Source organism: Pongo pygmaeus, chromosome 10 (assembly GCF_028885625.2).
Source record: "Pongo pygmaeus isolate AG05252 chromosome 10, NHGRI_mPonPyg2-v2.0_pri, whole genome shotgun sequence".
NCBI lineage: Eukaryota > Metazoa > Chordata > Mammalia > Primates > Hominidae > Pongo > Pongo pygmaeus.
In genome coordinates, this window is record NC_072383.2 from 32,543,778 (window position 1) to 32,552,894 (window position 9,117).

A 9,117-nucleotide genomic window follows, 5' to 3' on the forward strand; every position below is an offset into this window, starting at 1 on the left:
GAACATCAGCATAAATGAGAACCAAACCTTCATAGCATTAAGCCACTGAGCATTCAGGGTTGGGTTGCTACCCCAGCCTAGTTTATCCTATCCCTGTACCATGCTGTGTCTTCTTTACTCTTCACTGGCATGGAGAACCACATCCACCTGGGGAGGAACGCCATGTGAGATATACAGAGAGGCATGAGTGACTGCCAAATGAGGCAGCCATTCATACTGTGGTGCGTATGAGGCACTACCAGAAGGGCGTCTCCACACTTGGAAATGGACTCGCTGAGACATCAGCGAAGAAAGCCCATGTTTAGTAGATTCCACTGCCATCTGTTAAAATAACCTCAATGACCCAAGAGCTCTTTTCATTAAACCATATGCCTCTGTCACGCCCCTGTGCCATATCTGCTCATTATGACTGAATAAATGGCAATGTATTGTCCATTGTACAACAATCAGTGGGAGTGTGGCAGTGTAAGACTCCATCACTGTGCACAGTAGCGAACAAGAGAGAAAAAAGAAAACAAAAGCAAAAAACAAAACCCAGGTTGTCAGCAAGAGGAAATATGCTGAAAGGGAAAAGCAAACTGCTTGACAGCATTCGTGTAAGAAAAGAGGGCCCTGCAGCCACGACGTAGGCACACTGTGTCCTCACAGGAGCAGAGTCATAGGAATAAAGTGGGACTGAATGGCAGCTATCTTATTTTTTAATTTAATTTATTTATTTGAGACAGAGTCTCCCTCTTGCTGCCCAGGCTGGAGTAAAGTGGCGCCACCTCAGCTCACTGCAACCTCCACCTCCCGGGTTCAAGGGATTCTCCTGCCTCAACCTCCTGAGTAGCTGAGATTACAGGCACCCACCACCACACCCGGCTAATTTTTGTATTTTTAGTAGAGATGGGATTTCACCATGTTGACTAGGCTGGTCTCAAACTCCTAACCTCAGGTGATCCACCCGCCTTGGCCTCCTAAAGTGCTGGGATTACAGGCAAGAGCCACCATGCCCAGACTTTTAAATTTATTTTAAAAATAAACGTATTTCTTACAGTTCTGGAGGTTTGAAAGTCCACAGTTGTTGGGCTGCATCTGGTGAGGGCCTTCTTACCGCAGCATAACATGACAGAGAGCATCACAGGGCAAGAGGCCATTTTCTTGTCTGAGAGTTTGATTTAGTCTAGAATCTGACCCCACCTTGACATAAATACCACTGGCTCAGATAAATATTAAGTGCAACAGTTTACCTAATTTAGTTATTTATTTGTATTTTTTAATTCTTATTTTATTTATTGAGAGGGGTTTTGTCATGTTGCCCATGCTGGTCTTGAACTCCTGGACTCAAGCGATCCTCTCGCTTTGGCCTCCCAAAGTGCTGCGATCACAGGCTTGAACAACTGCGTCCAGCTAGTTTATCTAATTTAAAGACATCAAAATCTAAAGTCAGATTCTTACTTAGATTTGGTGTTTCAGACTTCAAAGAGATGAGATGTCACCAGATAAAAACTACTAGGTGGTAGCCAGGCGTGGTGGCTCATGCCATAATCTCAGCACTTTGGGAGGCTGAGGTGGGCGGATCACAAGGTCAGGAGTTCAAGACCAGCCTGGCCAACATGGTGAAACCCCATCTGTACTAAAAATACAAAAAAAAAAAAAAAATAGCTGGGCATGGTGGCAGGCACCTGTAATCCCCGCTACTCGGGAGGCTGAGGCAGGAGAATCATTTGAACCCAGGAGGTGGAGATTGTAGTCAGACGAGATCACACCATTACACCCCAGCCCCCCAGCCTGGGCAACAGGGTGAGACTCCATCTCAAAAAAAAAAAAAAAAAAAAACCCCAAAAAAAACGACTAGGTGGCTCACGCCTGTAATCCCAGCACTTCGGGAGGCCAAGGTGGACCGATTGCTTGAGCTCGGAAGTTCAAGATCGGCCTGGGCTACATAGCGAAACCCTGTCTCTAAAACAAACAAACAAACAAAAAACAAACAAAAAAAAGCTTAGCTGGCGTGATGGCGCATGCCTTTAGTCCCAGCTACTCAAGAGGCTGAGGTGGGAGGATCACTTGAGTCTGGGAGGCAGAGGCTGCAGTGAGCTATGGTTGTGCCACTGTACCCTAGCCTGGGTGAGAGAGTCCCTACCTCAAAAAAAAAAAAAAACCAAAAAGCTACTGGGGCCACGTCAGAACTGAAAGAGTTCTGCAGGCCCTTCAGAGAAAGGAGAAGTGAGAGTCAATTAACCTAAAGATTACATTTAAAAGCATTTTCCTCTTTAGTATAGCGGTGTGTTAAAAAAAAAAAAAAAAGCATTTATACGAGGTATGTTAGTGAAACAGCAAAACCTAATTATATCCTAAATCACTGGCACGCTCTAGGTTACAAATAGCAATTTATAAAAGACCCACTGAATTAACACATTAAACAGCAGGTTGCTTTTTCCTTCTCAAACCGCACTAAAAAATTCCTCTCTCGCAGGTGTAGGTCCCAGAGCCAGACAGTTATGAGATGATGGTGCCCCCTGGTGGCCAATTTGGGGAGCTATCCGGCCAGGCGTGCTTCCTGGCTTTGTGCCAGCCATGCCTTTACTCTTTGGTTGGTGGGTTAGTTGGTTGGTTGGTTGGTTGGTTAGTTGGTTGGTTGGTTGAGACAGAGTCTTGTTCTGTTGCCCAGGCTGGAGTGCAATGGCGATTTCGGCTCACTGCAACCTCCGTCTCCCAGGTTCAAGCAATTCTCCTGCCTCAGCCTCCGGAGTAGGTAGGACTACAGGCGCCCACCACCACGCCCGGCTAATTTTTGTATTTTTGGTAGAGACGAGGTTTCACCATATTGGCCAGGCTGGTCTTGAACTCCAGACTTCAAGTGATCCACCCACCTCAGCCTCCCAAAGTGCTGGGATTACAGGCATGGGCCACCGCGCCCGGCCAGACCATGCCTTTACTTTTGCACATATGCACGGTATTTCTGAAAATCAAGTGAAAAAGTTGGATTTATATACTCTATGTGAGTTTACATGTTATGGGGATTTCCATTTCCAGAGAATTAAAACGGATAATCAAATTCTTAATTTTATTTCACAATTTTCAAATATTTCTTTCCTTCCTTCTTTCCTTCCCTCCCTCCCTCCTCTTTCTTCTTTCTTCCTTCCTTCCTATCTTTCCTTCCTTCCTTCTTTCTTTCTTTCTTCTCTTCCTTTTTTTTTTTTTCTTAGACAGAGTCTCACTCTGTCACCCCGGCTGGAGCGCAGTGGTGTAATCTCGGCTCACTGCAACCTCTGCCTCCCAAGTTCAAGTGATTCTCCTGCCTCAGCCTCCTGAATAGCTGGGACTACAGGCCTGTGCCACCATGCCCAGCTAATTTTTGTATTTTTAGTAGAGACGGGGTTTCACCATGTTAGCCAGGATGGTCTCGATCTCCTGACCTCGTGATCTGCCGGTCTCGGCCTCCCAAAGCGCTGGGATTACAGGCGTGAGCCACGGCGCCTGGCCTCAATATTAAGCTTGTTTTGGTATAGAGTTGAAACTAATTTGTTTGCAGATTGGGCACAAACTCTCTCCCCCTGCAAAACCAGACAAATTGTTCGGTAAGCCATGAGTTACCTCTTTCATCGACCTCAGGCTTACTTTGGCATATTCAATAGGCTGATTTAAGCCTTTGGAGCCACTTCTATAAGTAGTCTGTAAGAAATAAGCACCTTAGGCTGGGTGCGGTGGTTCATGCCTGTAATCCCAGCACTTTGGGAGGCTGAGGCAGGCAGATCATGAAGTCAGGCATTTGAGACCAGCCTTACCAACACGGTGAAACCCCGTCTCTACTAAAAATACAAAAATTAGCCGGGCGTGATGGCATGTGCCTGTAATCCCAGCTACTCAGGATGCTGAGGCAGGAGAATTCCTTGAACCTGGGAGGTGGAATTTGCAGTGAGCCGAGATCGCGCGCCACCGCACCCCAGTCGGGGACAGAGAGAGACTCATCTCAAAAAAAAAAAAAAAGAAATGAGTACCTTCCTTCTCCAATGCACCAAAGGGACACCAGTCACTATTCCTTTTCTTTCTACACTGAAGCTAAGAAATGCCTTTTTCAGTTAATCCACAAATGATTAACATCCCTACTTTTTTTTTTTTTGAGATGGAGTTTCGCTCTTGTTGCCCAGGCTGGAGTACAGTGGCGTGATCTCGGCTCACTGCAACCTCTGCCTCCCCGGTTCAAGCGATTCTCCTGCCTCAGCCTCCTGAGTAGCTGGGATTACAGGTATGTGCCACCAGCCTGGCTAATTTTGTATTTTTAGTAGAGACGGGGTTTCTCCATGTTGGCCCGGCTGGTCTCAAACTCCCGACCTCAGGTGATCCACCTGCCTCGGCCTCCCAATAACATCCCTACTTTAGGCTACACCATATATAATGAGTTTAGTTTGTTAACAGCTACCCAAATTCAAGTAGCAAGCAAAGTACCTTTATGCCTTGAGAGGCATAAAAACAGCAGCCTCCAGGCTGAAATATGTAACATGGATGGCTGCCACCCAAACAATGCAATCAAACCCTCCCCTTAACTGATCAGATGTGGATAGGATAGCAAAATACATCTTTAAGATTGGGTGCCCATTCCTCTCCTTGGGGATGGTTATGGGCATGTGAGTCTCACGGTTGACCATATCCACCTTACAGTTGGACTGGACAATACACTTGGGACTCCTTATCTCCCAGGTGTCCTTACACATCTAGATTCCTTCCCCACCAATTGGGAAACGGTGACGGCCCGTCATAGACAGAAAAAGTGGGCTTCTTGGTGATTTTATTCTATGGCTGTCTTCTTTCCTTAAGCAGTGGCTATAGATGTTGAATTACAAGTAGAAGCCCTGGCAAAACACACAGCTGCAGCTTTTATTTATTTATTTTTGAGAGGGAGTCTCGCTCTGTCACCCAGGTTGAAAAGCAGTGGTGCCATCTCAGCTCACTGCAAACTCCACCTCCCAGGTAAGCCTTAGCCTCCCGAGTCGCTGGGACAACAAGCGTGCGCCACCACACCTAGCCAATTTTTGTTTTTTTAATAGAGACAGGTTTTCACCATGTTGGCCAGGCTGGTCTCTAACTCCTGAACTCAAGTGACCCACCTGCCTCAACCTCCCAAAGTGCTGGGATTATAGGTGTGAGCCACCAGGCCCAGCCCACTGTAGCTTTTAATAATACTCATCAGGGCCAGGAACGGTGGCTCACGCCTGTAATCCCAGCACTTTGGGAGGCTGAGGCGGGCGGATCATGAGGTCAGGAGACCGAGACCATCCTGGCTAACGTGGTGAAACCCCATCTCTACTAAAAATACAAAAAATTAGCCGGGCGTGGTGGCAGGCACCTGTAGTCCCAGCTACTCGGGAGGCTGAGGCAGGAGAATGGTGTGAACCCGGGAGGCGGAGCTTGCAGTGAGCTGAGACCGCACCACTGCACTCCAGCCTGGGCAACAGAGCGAGACTCCGTCCCAACAAAAAAAAAAAAAAAAAAGGACTCATCAGGCTATCACCCTTCTGACAGAAGAGACTTACGAAATAAGACAAATGGCTCTAAAAAACTGTATGGCTTTAGACATTTTAACTGCAGCCCAAGGGGAACTTTTGCCCTGATCAAAATTGAACGTTGTATTTATATTCCTGAGTATTCCCACAATGTATCCCAGGCTATGAGTTCCTTGGAAACTCACATTACAGCATTGATTCTCTGTCTTAAGGCCCGATAATGGCCTGGTTTGTTAGCTATCCAGTACTTGGAAAGCATTTCTTTTCAGCATGCTTGGTATTGTAATACTCGTTATTATAAGTTGCTGTGCTTTTTACTGCTGTTGCACTTGTGTGGATTGCAAGATAAAATAGCTCAGCAACTTCTTTGCCCAACTATTTACTCATTTCATATTTTACCTTTATAGGAACTATTGGGACGTTCCTCAAGCAAGGAACCACCTGGCTCCCTGAGGAGGCTCACTGCATGCTTTCGTGAAAGGACCCTGTCCCAGCAATCGATGTCCACTACCAGCAGGAAGAAGTTACAGAAGAATGACCTTCGCCCTCCTCTCCTCTTAAAATTAAGGGTTCTCTTAGCTGGGCATAGTGGCGCACGTCTGTAATCCCGGATACTTGGGAGACTGAGGCACGAGAATCGCTTGAGCCCAGGAGGTGGAGGCTGCAGTGAGCCAAGATTGCGCCACCACACTCTAGCCTGGGTGGCAGAGCGAGACCCTGTCTCAACAAAACAAAACAAAACAAAAAGATTAAGGGTTCCCTCAAAAGTAGTGGGGGTAACGTTAGGGAACCAGGAGCCTAGGAGGGCCAGAGTAGCACCATTTTAAGTTCAGCTCCATCTTGAGAAATAGCAAAGCCCATTCTCCGCTGGTCATGACCCACAGTCATGGGCTGTTTACAGTGGAAGAAACAGCCTAAAGATACCTACAAGGACACACTCTTACGACAGCCAGGAGTCCAGATGTCCAATACCCATAACAATCTCTGTTTTCAAGATAATAATAGTTTTGCTTTGATGTATCCACACACTAGAATGCCAAGGCCAGTTTTCTTTAAATCAGTAGTCATACATTCTGTCATGCTGTCTGCTCACCCGCACGTGGACACAGCTTAGCTTAGCCTTTATATAGACAAGATCTTTAGAGAAGAAAAACGAAAACGAGGTGTTCCTCCTCTTGCTTTCTGAGGATGCCCTACTCTAATAGTGTAGTTTCTAATAACGTTGCTTCTTTCACTGCACTCTGTGACTCATTTTGAAGTCCCTCCTGCTTGAGACCCAAGAACCCTCTCTTGGGGTCTGGATAGAGACCACTTTTCTGGTAACACGATCATTGAAGGTATAGAGGTCCCGGACTGCTGGGAATATTTTATATTTCCTTTTGAAGACTCTCCATCCTGCCCTTATTTCTTAAAGCTGAGTTAATTCCATTGCACATAATTTATTTCTCCCTCCTGTATACATATCTTTCTTTTGTTCTCTTCTGTCGCTTTTAATACCGTGTGGAGGTGCAAAACCCCTTCTAGTAATGGCTGGGGGAAAAAAAGCCATGTAAGTCCCAGGGTGAAATAAGGCTTTCTAAAAAAAATACTTGAGTCTCAACCTCTAAAACCTTTCAAGTACCCAGATATTTCTTTTCATCTTGTCACAAATTTTTATACTCCTCTTCATCCTGTTAAAATCTACCCTGTTTTTCTTAAATTACCAACTTCCAAGGTAAATAAAACGCTGCTGGTTCTCTTTTTATCAGTGTGCCATTTTATTTTTGGTTATTACAATAGAATGGGCTTAAATTTGTCTTTACACTGAAAACATGCAACTCTCAAGTGATAACACAGCTTAGAGAACCTTTTGTTTGAGAGCCTGGAAACTAAGTGTCTCCATTACAATGTTTCCAACTCCTGAAATAACCAAGAGATGAGGTCTCCTTGTGCCAAGTTTATAAAACTCTTGGTTGTTACGTCTCATACAGAGACATAATATTTGTTGATATATTAATAGAACATTTTCTATGTTCCAGGCCTTGCTTTAAGAAGTTTATAGGCATTGACTCATTTAGTCCTCACCACAACCTATGAAGTAGGTACTTCTTGTTATCTCATTTTTCAATTTTATTTTGTTTTGTATTTTTAGTAGAGATGGGGTTTCGCCATGTTGCCCAGGCTGGTCTTGAACTCTTGAGCTCAAGCAATACACCCACCTCAGCCTCCCAAAGTGCTGGGATTACAGGTGTGAGACACCCTGTCCGGCCTTGTTCTCTCATTTTATAGACAAATTCACCGAAGCACAGAGAGGTTACGGCACTCGATCAAGCTCACAGAGCTAGTAAGTGGTGGAACAGATTGACTTTAGAGCCACTCGGTTCTGCCCTTTAACAGAATTCAATCTGTAACATACGGCTTATTTTGAGTCTCATTAGGCATATTCCAAAACTACTCAGATTCATATTAAAACTCCATGAAGTTAGTGTGTGCCGAATTGGTGGGTTCTTGGTCTCACTGACTTCAAGAATGAAGCCTCGGACCCTCGCGGTGAGTGTTACAGCTCTTAAGGTGGCGTGTCTGCAGTTTGTTCCTTCTGATGTTCGGATGTGTTTGGAGTTTCTTCCTTCTGGTGGGTTTGTGGTCTCACTGGCTCAGAAGTGAAGCTGCAGACCTTCGCGGGGAGTGTTACAGCTCTTAAGGCAGTGCGTCTAGAGTTGTTCGTTCCTCCCGGTGGGCTCGTGGTCGCGCTGGCTTCAGGAGTGAAGCTGCAGATCTTCGCGGTGAGTGTTGCAGCTCTTAAAAGCAGCGTGGACCCAAAGAGCGAGCAGTAGCAAGATTTATTGTGAAGAGCGAAAAAACAAAGCTTCCACAGTGTGAAAGGGGACCCCAGCGGGTTGCCGATGATGGCTTGGGCAGCCTGCTTTTATTCTCTTATCTGGCCCCACCCACATCCTGCTGATTGGTAGAGCTGAGTGGCCTGATTTGACAGGGTGCTGATTGGTGCATTTAAAATCCCTGCGCTAGATACAAAGGTTCTCCATGTCCCCATCAGATTAGCTAGATACAGAGTTTGGACACACAGGTTCTCTAAGGCCCCACCAGAGCAGCTAGATACAGAGTATCGATTGGTGCACTCACAAACCTGGAGCTAAACACAGGGTGCTGATTGGTGTGTTTACAAACCTTGAGCTAGATGCAGAGTGCCGATTGGTGTGTTTACAATCCCTGAGCTAGATATAAAGACTCTCCAAGGCCCCACCAGAGCAGCTAGATACAGAGTGTGGATTGGTGCACTCACAGACCTTGAGCTAAATACAGAGTGCCAATTGGTGTGTTTACAATCCCTGAGCTAGACATAAAGGTTCTCCAAGGCCCCACCAGGGCAGCTAGCTACAGAGTGTTGATTGGTGCACTCAGAGACCTTGAGCTAAATACAGAGTGCCGATTGGTGTGTTTACAATCCCTGAGCTAGACATAAAGGTTCTCCAAGGCCCCACCAGGGCAGCTAGCTACAGAGTGTCCATTGGTGCACTCACAGACCTTGAGCTAAATACAGAGTGCCGATTGGTGTGTTTACAATTCCTGAGCTAGATATAAAGACTCTCCACGTCTTCACCAGACTCAGGAGCCCAGCTGGCTTCACCTAGTG